Consider the following 12,484-nt stretch of genomic DNA (forward strand, 5'->3'; position numbering starts at 1 on the left):
TGTTTACTTGGACTATATTCAGACGACCGCACTATAATCTACTTTATCAAGAAATTTGTTTCCTTATGACAAACTATTCTATTTAGGAATCAAATTTCAAATCAACACCTTCTTTTCTTTGATGTAATGTAATGCAAATGCATGAATGCAAAAAGGTATCGATCTCGATTCAGTTTCATTTTAGAAAACATTATTTAAGGAACAAAAGTCTTTTCATAAAACGGATTGCAAATACGCTTTCACTCGTAGGCCTAGAGTCTTAACCCTATCTAATAACAAAGCTAACTCTCGACCTCTATCTGAATTGTAGCTCATATTGGTGCTCAACATGCTTGCCCTTTCTACTAGTATCTGTAAATGATCAGCTATCTCTTGAATTTGAATTACGGCTTCACCTATGAAATAAGCTCTACAGCCAAAGACACCTCCTCCAATATCTGTGAAGTTGCTCTGATTACCTTGAAAAAAAGATTAGCGAACAACTAGGCATTCCAGCTTCACAGCATACTGCCTTAAAATGATATCAAACATCCTCAGTGCTTCTTGAGAGTCTTTAAATTTCTGCCTCCACAGAACATTTCGAATTGCTTGCATGGGTATCTTCGTAGCATAGCTAATCTCTACTTTAAAGGTCTTGAAACGATACGATCTTCTTTAATCTCTTTCTTTCATGCTCATTTGGGTTGTCCCGCTCACCAGGGCTTGCATTTCCATTATTTCTGATAAGTACAACATCCTAAAGTACCACAGTAAATTCCAGCTTGTTGTTTGGTAGCGGTCCTATAGTAAGTGAGCCTTTCTACCATCATAAGCAAAATTCTTTCCATCCAATTCAATTTTGTAGGTCTTAAACCCTTACCATCCACGAGGTGACTATCTTCATCTGTAATGTAGAAGTGTCCATCAGTACTCCCCACGCTCACCTTGAATTATTCATCTATCTTCATGTCAAGCAAATACTGCAATTCCCCATAACTGTTGTAGAACAACTGCTTGGTTTTGTTACTCCATTAATCTCATATTTCCTTTAACTCTTGGAGGTTATTTTGCATCACACTAATGAGAGTGTAGTCCCATAATTCTGATGTGTATCCTTCGATGACACTATTTCCTTTTTCTATCTGGGTTTTCTCTGACCAAGCACAAACGAAAGAGTTGTCCTCCACTCTATTAAGATATTCGTTCCCCATTACAAAACTTTCTAACTCAGAAATCGAACCTTGAATCGACACCTTTTAATGATAAATGACATGCAATGATAGCAGAATAAGAAAAACAAGTCAGTGTCACATATATAAAAAAAATATAATAAATAAGAACTTATAAAGGTAGGCACTAAAGGTCATCATCATACTACCTGGGGCAAGCACTTAAAGTTCACTATATGTAGTTCGGTTCTAAAGCAAGGGTACCTGAACCAGCAGATTCCTCGATCCTCACCAATTATAGGCTCATATGGACCAAGTTCGGTTCAGGGGGACACATTTCCCTATGGCCATGCGGAGATGAAAATCTCACGAAGACATAGGTACGGATGTATCCCGGAAGTAATCCACTAGCCTATGCGGAGGTGAAAACCTCACGAAACATAGCTTCTCACTCCCACTTAAGGGTGTGACCACAACGGTCATGCAAATGCAATGTGTGCGTAAACAATAACAAACATATGCAACTAACACATGTAAAAATGACATATTTTAAAAATTTTCCAAATTTCTGACATTAAGATAGAAAATAATTAATTTTCGGCTTGACTCTCTTATAGGTCCCCAGCGGAGTCGCCAAGCTGTCGAAACCTATTTTTTAAAGGGGTGTTTGAAAAACGGGGATCGACTTTTTGAAAAATGAAAACCGGAGTCACCACCAATCTTTTTAGGTGTGATTGGATCACCTTATAAAATGTTTTATTTTAAAACATTAATTTTGGTCTATGAAATTATGAGAAAAATAGGTTCGGGAGTCGGTTACGTACGAAGAAGGATTAGCACCCTCGTAACGCCCAAAATTGGTACCAAATTGAATAATTTTTTTGTCTTAATGTTAGAAAATTTGAAAAGATTTTAAAACTTGAACAATTTAAAGTTGAAACTTGAGATTCCTTTGTTCCGAAAGTATACAAACATCACATCCAGCATGTTAGGACACGATGTTTTAAATCCTCGTAACTAAAATTATCTCATGATTTTGAAAATTTATTAAAAAGGATATTTGGTTATTTAGTCAAACGAAAAAATCGCAACCCAGCATGTTAGGGCACTATTTTCCGAATTTCTAAACACCAAACATTGCCTTATTTAAGAAAAAACTTTTTCAATTAAATAAATATATTTTTAAAATAATGAATAATATAGAATTTAATAAAAAATAATTTCATATAATACTAAAATTATTAAAAATAAAATATAAAAGAGAATTAAAAAATCAAGGAGATAGGGATTAAATAAAAAAGTTGAAAACAAAGATGAACAAAGAATAAATAAGAACAAACCGTAGAAAATAAGAACGCAAGAGGGAGACAAATTTGAGTGAATGCTCTCAAGAATTCTTATTGCTTCCCAAAACTCAAGTGTATTCAAGTCGTTTTACAATGAGGGGAGAGGCCTCTATTGATAGTTGTGCCTCCTCAAATCTAACGGTACAGATCAATTATATCAACAGTTAAGATTAAAGGATATCTCCAAGATTACAAAATCATATCTTTTAAGATTGTATATCATATCTAAGATTGTATCATATCTAAGATTGCAATCATATCTAAGATTGTATCATATCTAATATTGCAATCATATCTAAGATTACAATCATATCTAAGATTGTATCATATCTAAGATTGCATATCACATCTAAGATTGCATATCATTGAAGATTATATTTCCATATGAGTCAAACTTGTAGATGGACCTTAAATCTTTTCAAGTAATGGGCCATTCCAATCGGGCCAAATTATATTTGTAATTCTGGACTGAAATCTTCGTTTTTGGACTTATTTCTGGGCCTGGGCAAAATTGAGTGTCTACACTAACTACTTTGAAACCAAGCCAACAATGATCAAAATGATACAATCAAACCTTCAATTTCGAGGGTCGATGAATGAGGATCCAAATCAGCATCGCAAGTGGTTACTAACCATTTGCGATACTTTTGAAATATAATGAGGTACCTGATAACACCATACGTCTTGAGTTATTCTCTTACTAACGATGCTTTTATGTGGTTAGATTCAAAGTTGGTAGATTCCATCAACACTTGGGATGAGCTAGCGAGCAAGTTTTTGGCAAAATATTTTCCACCAAGCAAGACTATGAAACTTAGGATGGATATTACAAATTTTCAAAAATTGGATAGAGAATCACTATACGAGGTTTAGGAGCGCTTTAAGTTGATGTGGCACAAGTGTCCATACCATGGTTGACAAGATTGGTTGTAACTTCAATTCTTCTCTAATGGATTTGACAGAAACTTATGCTCTAGTATTGATAGAGAATCTACAGAAGCATTCATGTCAAAGATTTACATCAAGGTTTGTCAACTCATCAAGGACATGGCCATGAACTCTTATAAGTGGACGGTTGAGCGATTTACATACCGGGCTAAACAATTGGCAATGAACACTATTGGTAGTAAGGATAAGTACCAACAAGCCCTCGAAAGGTTAAATCAATTGGAAATGAATGTAACCAAGGTGCAAGCCCAAAATCAACCCAATCTAACCTATTTTAATGTAAGACACGATGATGAGGGCAACCTTATGGAGGTCAACTATGTAGGGAATAGAGGATATAACCCTTACTCCACTTATAACCTGGGATGGCGTGACCATCCTAACCTCGGGTGGGGAGGGAAACAAGTGGGACCTTCAAATCAAAGGAACTAGAACCTTAATCTTATAAAACCCAGTGCATCATATCAACCTCTATTACCTTTTAGGACACCCCAAAACCAAGAGAAAAAATCATCCTATAGTAGTGACCCTCTATTGTCAATTAAGGTGAGCAAAGTAGAGGAAGGTTTACATATAGTGTAAGCTGATGTGTGCCAAATTCATGGTCAATTAGACCAAGTTTTGCAATTGTTGCAAAATAATTTAGCCTTCAGCATACTGAGTAATACCAAACCTAATCCAAAGAGAGAAGGAACGGAGCACACAAAGGCGATCACCCTTATATCTGAGGCTATGGTGAAGGAACCTATCCGATCAAATGGTGGGGAGAAAGAAGTAGGTGAGAAGGATGAGAGCATCCACATTCCTAATGTTGGAGATGGGGTGCTAGAAAAGGAGGGACCAGATAGTGAACCCACACAAGTTGAACTCAATGATAGAACCATTCCACCACCACTAAGCACGAAGCCCATACCCTTTCCGAGCTGCTTGGAAGAGAAGAAAAAGAGGGATCATGAGGACTTCTTAAACTTTCTTAAAATGTTTAAAGCCTTAAATGTGAACCTCCCATTGTTAGAAATCCTGGAGAAAATGCCCAAATATACCAAATTCCTTAAGGATGTTATATATTGTAGGAGGAAAATAGGGAGAGAAGAGTAATTTGCACTTAATGGGGAATGTAGTGCGGTAGTGTCTAGAAGAGTTCCTCCCAAACTAAAGGATCCCGGTTGCTTTACCATCCCAATTGAGATAGGTAGAGTGAGTTTCAGAAAGGCACTGTGTGACCTAGGTGCCAATATTAACTCATGCCATTGTTAATTTAAAGGAGGTTAGGTTTGAGAGAGCTTAAGGAAATAGTAATAACCATTTATAGGAGGTTAGGTTTAGGAGTCCTTGAATATGTGTTAGTAAGGGTTGTTGACTTTATCATGCTTGACTTCGAGGAGGATCTGGAAATTCATATACTCTTAAGGAGACCTTTCTTAACCACGTCTAGAGCTACCATCGACATTGGACAGGGTGCATTGACTATGGACATTGAGCTAGAAACCAAAGATTCAAATTTGTTGAGCCTTAGTCTAGGTCTAAGAAGGTGTTTCCATTATAAGAGTATAAGTGCCAAGTAATTGAGACAAAAAATCATCATGCTAATAGATTTGCAAACTTCATGGAATGTTGTCACTTTTCAAGTGTTCGAACGCCACGTAAGAGTGTTAGGAAACGAATGAGGATAATAAAGAAGATATGATTCTCAAGAGGCATTGGTCATGTATAGAATAAAATACGTGTTCAAGTGTCGAGAACACCAATGAAACATCATTTCGGTGGTGTAACTAACTACCCAAAGTTGAATTTTTGCCTGTGGGGATTGAATTTGTGAATATTTAAATTATTGAGCATGGAGTCCACTTATTTTCTACATGAAAATTAGGATTTTAATTTGTGTTGGTCTAGTTTTAAACTTGATAGGTTGAATTTTTGAGGATTAAGGTGAAATTTGATGATTTTGTAGTGTTTCTGGAATGAGATCAGTGAAATTGCAATACTCAATTGGGGATATTGCGTTTTCGTGGACAGTTCTGAAAAAGGGGCCAAAATTCTTTTTGGTATCATGATATCAGACCCCTTATATTGCGATACCCTTAGAATTTCAAATGACAAAAAAAAATTGGCTTACACAGTGGTATCACAATACCTCAAACAAATTGGAATTTGAAGGGTCTAAGAGAAGAGGACATCGCAATATTCACTATAGGGTATTGCGATATACAAGTTGGGTTAGGCGATACCTGGCTTCAGGTATCGCGATCCGTGCAAATTGGTAAAGCATCCTAGTCTTCAAAACTCTTATTTAATCTTCATTGCTTTTAATTTTTTCAACCTAAATCCCCAAAACACTCATTTTCCTTTCATCTTTTCATCCAACCTCTCTAAATTCTCTCTTCAATTTTTCTAGTGAATCTTTTGTTAGTTGTTATGTGTTCTTTTTCATTTTGCAGGTTTGAGTTTGTCTTTGTATTAGGTCAATAATGAAACGTCGCCTCGATCCCTTTTGACAACATTAAATCATTTTGATTCAATCTTCCCTTTCTTTTAATATTTTCTTGAATTTTTAGTTACTACCATTTTCTTTTATTTTTCAATTATCGTCGTAGTTTGATTATTAGTTAGTAGGTCAGTTTATATTATTTTCATATAAATTACGTGTTAAAAAAGAAACAATTTTTTTTCAAAGTGCCACCACGAGCCCTCAAACGATCTCACACCCAAATCGAACCTATCCTATCATCGGGATATAATGAGAAAAAAATTGTGTCTGCACAAGCAGAAAAGTATTTTTAATTGATTCAAAGTCGATCAGTCATCTATAAACGTGGTTTTTACTTAGTGCCCATGATTTCTGAAAAATTTGGGACTTGCTCGCCATTATTGGTAGAATCAAATCGTAGATGTAACAACTACACTTGCAATAGTACCTGTTGTTTTAGAGTTTTTTTGCTAATTTGAAATTTACAAAAGATAATCGGGTATACGTAAGGTGTAAGTGGATAGACATTGCCCCTGAACATATTTACGAACATTACGGAATCACTTTTATCAAAGTGACGATATTCAAAACATAGATCTCGACTATTTTACAAATATATATATGGACACCATTTTAAATTTTCTAACCAGGGATCTAGGTGTATGGAAGCGTGACGGGGGCACTGAATTTCTACTTTATTTTAAACAAGCAATGTTGTTCCCCATAGCTAAGATGTGGATGCATGCAATTCATTTGCACGCGTGTTAGTTGGGACTATTTTCCTCACCTGATTATATATTTATATCGTATGACGAAGGTGATTATAAACCTAATGGAGCAATCACACCAATTGGATCGCAACATACTTGGTGACTCAATGCTTAATCAGTTCCAAGCTCTTCAGCGAGACCAAATTAAAAACTCTAACCATCGAAGGAAGCATAAGATGGACATGCCACCTACTAGTCCAAAGAAAGGATCCATTAAATTAGCATATAGAGGTCTCGAAAAAAAACTTCAAAAGTTTTTTAAGGAGATTTGATACACTAATCACAGACTGGATGCAATGCAAAATTTTGCAGATGCATTCATGGAAAGCCGAGGGAAAGATCCTATATATTCAGCGACCGACGAGGTCCATTGATGAAGATATGGAGGAGGAAGCCGAAAAAGAGGGGAACAAAGAGGAAGAAGGTAATGACGCCAAAACAAGGGAAGATGTTAACATGGCACCATACTGTAAGGAATTCGAGGATTTATTTGCGTCTGAGCAACCATCTACGGGGGGCCCCGACATTAGAGAATCGACTAACCAACCCAAAAACCTTACCAGAAGTCGATCGTGCAAGGCAAGGGGAAAGGAATTGCAGGATCGAGTGAAGGTCCATGAGGACAACTCAATAATTACATGTCTTTGCATTTTATTTGTTTTTAATGCAGCATGTAAACTATTGATTACTTTTGAATTTCTCATTTTTATCTTGTGTTTGTTATTGTTTGGTGTATTTATGTTGTTTTTCTTTATTTGATTTTCTTATGTGCAGCGAGTAACCTAAAATACTACACAACATTTAAAGCTTTAACGACGAGGTGAATGCTTGAACTAGTTTGATGCTTAATTCTAGGAAAGTCCGGTAACCTGGTATCCCTTCTTTTGAACACATTAGGGACAATGTGTAGTCTAAGTGTGGAGGAGTGGGGTGCACATAAGTTTTTATGGTGTTTATGTTTTCTTGTTTTCTTGTTTTTATGTTTATTTATGTGTTTATTTTAGCTTTTATGCATTTTCAAAAAAAAATCAAAATCAAAAAATTATTTTCCATTTTTTGTTTTTAAACTTTCCAAAATTCCAAAAATATTTCTTATTATTATTATTTCACGGTGCTTGGACTGCATTTAAGTAGTAAGTTAGTAGTTGTACATATCAAAAAGTATATAAAATTGTCAAACTTGTAAAATTTGAATCATAATAGATACTTTATTGCTCTTAATTGTAGATTAATTAGCTCACTTTTTATATGTATAATAGGTTAGAGGCAACAACCCAAATGAAAATGTATAAAATGTACCGTAGGATGAATAAAATATATGGATCCTTATAGATAAATAATTTGAATTGCTAATTGTTCATTTAAATAGATGTATGCTTAATAGAATTGTTGCTAGGTGATTATTCTAGGAAAGACCTTAGATACTATTTGTATAGCCTTGAGCCTAAAGGACCAACCTTAAACACTACATTATCTCTAGTTCTCGAATTTGAGCCTTACATTGCCCTTCTTAATGAGCCTCTTTGTTTGATTTTGAGCCGAAATTGAGTTCTAAACTCAACCTTTCACAGTTTTTGAACTTTGTAATGCACTATCAAATGGACGTTAGGCCATGGACATCAAGGGTTAGGAACATTACAGAGGTTTCTCACAAAAGTGTACCTGAGTGATTTTTGGAGAGGGGTTGAATTAGCTCATAATTGATTCTTTCTAGAAATTGTGCATAAAAAGAAAAGAAAAACTTGAAAGAGAGAAAAGTGAGGATCAAAATCATTATGAGAGAAAAGAACAAACAAATGACAAAAATGCTCAAAACAAGAAAATGAAAGAAGCATAAAATAGTCTCAAAATCATAGTGCACAAAAATGAGTTGATATCTACCATCCTCTTCCACATTATTGGAGAAATAAGGAAGGTGAAATGAGAAATAAGGCAGTGAGATAAAACGATCATATTTTGGCAGAATTGGGAACAATGTCGTGTGCTATACTATCCATAGTGCTTGAATCATTTTGAGATGAACTTTTTTTGAATCCATATCGACCTCAGCCTCAGAAGGTTACAAGCCAAAAGACCTTTTGGACCTGAATAAAACACCAATGCATTAATTTGTATATTACTTGCATTTGTTAGAACGAATCTATGAGCGATCCATATAATTTATTTTGACGGATAACACTTGTACATATGTTCATTATATTGCCCTTCTATCTATTGAAACTTTAACTTTTTAAACTAATAATATTTGCATTAGGAGTACGTAAATTAGCTAGATATCATTCTTAAGTTACATGTGAAGTAATTCTTGTCCAAATTTGATGTTTTACTGCCGCGCAAATTAATTACCTAATTTAGTCCAATGGTCTTCTTTCTTTTTTTTTTGCATGTTTTGTGTGATTGGTTGTGGACAAGTAAAGACTTAAGTGTGCGGGAGTTCATCTGCCACAAATTGATGTGGAAAATTAGGCTTTTTTGATGTACTTAAGGAGTTTTTTCTCGAGTAAAATAGCGTCTTTAGTGTAGTTTTTTGTTATTTTCGTACTTTTTATTAATAAGTGAAAATGTCTCTCTCTTTTTTGTGACCCAAATTGGTCGATAGTGCCATTGGGAGGCCTAATATGTGTTTAAGTGATGTAAAGATGTGTTGGAGGTCGAAAACGAGCAAGAACGACACCTAAGGCAAGGGTATTGTGATATCCAACCCTTAGAATTGTGATACCTCAAATAGTATAAAAGAAAAAAGATCTCCTTCAGTAGTATCACGAAATATAAAGAGGATATCGCGATATCCACCTCTCCAGGAAGACCCCAAGTTTCAATATTGACTGAGATATCGCGATATTCACTTATGCATATTGTGATATCACCTTAGTTAGGGGGACAAACTTGGACAAAAAGGGATGTCTATGTCTACACAGCCCCCCAATCACACAAGGCCCATATAAGGGCATTTTTGAAAATGAAAAGTCAGAAGAATACACTTCAAAATAGTCAAAAAAATTTGAGGAGGAGAGAGACACACATTAGATTAGTTTTAGGTTTTCTTTAGTTTTTCTCTACACTTTTCTAGGGTTTTTATTTTTCTCTTCTTCTACCTTAGATTATAGTTTATTTTTTTGCATTTAGTTCTTGTTCTTGCTATTCTTAGTGTTAGTTAAGTTAGTTATTACTATAGCTAAGGTTTATTTATATTTCCAGTCCTTGTACCTTGCTTTCAACACTTTTTAAGCTTTAGTTTAATACATTTTAGTTTATTTTACTTTAAATCTATTAAAGCTTGTTCGTTTTATATTTCTTTCTTTAGATTTTCTTGTTAAATGCTTTTGGTTTCATGCTATTTAAGTTTATTGCATAAAAATATCAACTTTTATATTTTTCTTAAACTTTGCTTTCATGGTTGCCTTATTTTCCATTGTTACGTTTCTTTTCTTTACTTTGAGAATGTGTAGCTAAACCCTTAAGGAGGTTGGTTGATAGAGATGTGGGTAAACTAAAATATTTGGACAAAGGACTAAATCATAATAAATTTGGCTAATTCAAATAGAATTAAGAACTTAGGTAGTGACACCCTTAAGGGAATATCTAGATAAAGTGAGACTGAAAAGTAATCTTGCCGTGAACCCGTTTATTAGTCCCAGATTAACCGGTGAGGTCGGAAGATGAACCAGACCTAATTCGTTTAAGTCGATAAAATAGAGATCAAAAGATAAAATGGAGCCACTTAGTAATTTACGCATTTATGTCCTTAGTTCGAGGTTCAATGAACCACTTCAAAGTCAACCAACCCCCATTAGTAATTATTAGATAGTTCTTTAATTTTACATTTCTTGTAATTTAGTCCTTAGAGTAGAATATTTAATTTTCTTGTAATTTTATCTTCTTATAAATTGTCGTACTATAAAATAGTGTTTGTAGCCGCTTAGACTCTATTGTGTATGCTAGCTATTACTCAATCACCTCTTCCTTTAGGTTCGACCCCTTGGAATACTTAGTATTTTATTAGAACTATAAATATTACAACTCAAACTATACACTTACAGTTAAAACCTGCTCTTTAAATTAGTTTCATAAAATCGTTCATTTTAACACGCACGCGCAAGTCAACTCACAATCCCTACTACTGTACAACTTTATTTTTTATCATTTTAAGTCCCCAAGGCCTTGATTTATGATTTGGGTATGTCCAACACCTATCAAAATGATTTCAAAACTCTTAAGTAACTTTAAACGTGTTTTAAGAATTTTGTTTAATTGATCATGTTTTAAATTCTTAATAATTCTTAAGCTTTTCTTTATGTATATCTTCCAGTAACATCTATAACACACTTACCTAACCCATTTTCTGAATCCAGGTATAAGGAGTCACAACTAAACTGTGTTCATGTACAAGATTAGAAGTCATTATTTTTAAAATCAGACTGTACTACCTATTTAAAAGAGAACTTACAAAAGAGACAAAAAATTTTAAAAAAAGTTCACTTGTCTCAACTTCGAACACTAAGGGAATTACATAATTACAATGCAATGGACTCCAAGGCTAAAACTCTCCTATGTGCATGATACCATACCAATGTTAAATCCTTGAAATAACTCAAGTTGGCTTAGTCCCTCTTTGCTCCTTAACACATGAGTCCTGCAACCACAAGTCAAACTCTTGTAAGTTTGGATGAATTTAGTAAGTCTCTACATTACTCAAAAATAGACCCCATCTTACAAGGGTTTAAATAAAAAGAACTAAATACAAATAACTCCCTGTGTGTATGAGTAATTTCTCTTAAACTCGTTGTAGTAAGCTCAGATTTATTCCCAATCCTATCTCCTTATGGATAGATCGTTAATCGAATTATCCTTGGGTAATCCTATCAACCCACGATTAGTCTTGACAGATTCCTCAGACGTCTCGCCATTTTCGTGGACTTTGTCCTTCATTTACTTGAATTCTTCTTTCCATTTATTCCTAGAGTGGAAATTATTTTTCCACCATGTCCTTATAAGGTAGTCTTATGGTCTACTCTTCTAATTACCCTTAGGTATTTCCCCCTTGGCGGTCTTTCCAAATCTATTCAATCCATAGTGGACTCATTTTCTTACCCTAATCCCGAAGGACTTGCAGTCATCCAATCTTTTGAGGTAACTATTAAGATTCCCTGTCACTCTGGCAGATTAAGTCCCACTCGGGATGAACAGTGGTTGGATTACTTCCTTATAATCAACCTTATACAAGATACCAAGATCATAAATGAGAGACGTACGTCTGTTAGGAACTGCTTGGGCCTACTGTACGTAGTAGTTTGCCATCTACATGACCGTTTAAGTTTACGATTTCTCTTATGAGATGATTCCTTATAGAACTAGCCCTTTGGTGGGTACTTTGCAATATAATCCCCTTAAAGAGAAATAGTCTTGACAGACACATTTGTCATTTGGTTTATCCTTCCAAGTATTAATTAACCCCTTCTCACCAGTTTGACTACCTGGAGTATCGTTAATCAATCCCCCCTCACTTCTTTGGCTTTGACAAACCATATATTGCAAGCGAGTCTCTCTATAACCCTCTAAGTTTTCCTTTAACATACAAAGCCTCCTTAAGCACTTCTTTAACGGCTTTTAATGGTGGGTCCTTAACCGCGATCTACGAATAAGTCCTCTTCTCTTGCCTAATTACAAGGAATTGCTGGTACATCATTTTCCATATCTAGTTCTTGTTGGGTTACCACCCTTATGCCCTACTAGCTTTCATGATTACTGTTTCCTTTTCTACTACGTTTTCCATATTCGACGGGTTCTTCAGAACTTACTCTTTTT

The sequence above is a fragment of the Gossypium hirsutum genome, chromosome A10 (assembly GCF_007990345.1).
Source record: "Gossypium hirsutum isolate 1008001.06 chromosome A10, Gossypium_hirsutum_v2.1, whole genome shotgun sequence".
In the NCBI taxonomy this organism is placed as follows: domain Eukaryota; kingdom Viridiplantae; phylum Streptophyta; class Magnoliopsida; order Malvales; family Malvaceae; genus Gossypium; species Gossypium hirsutum.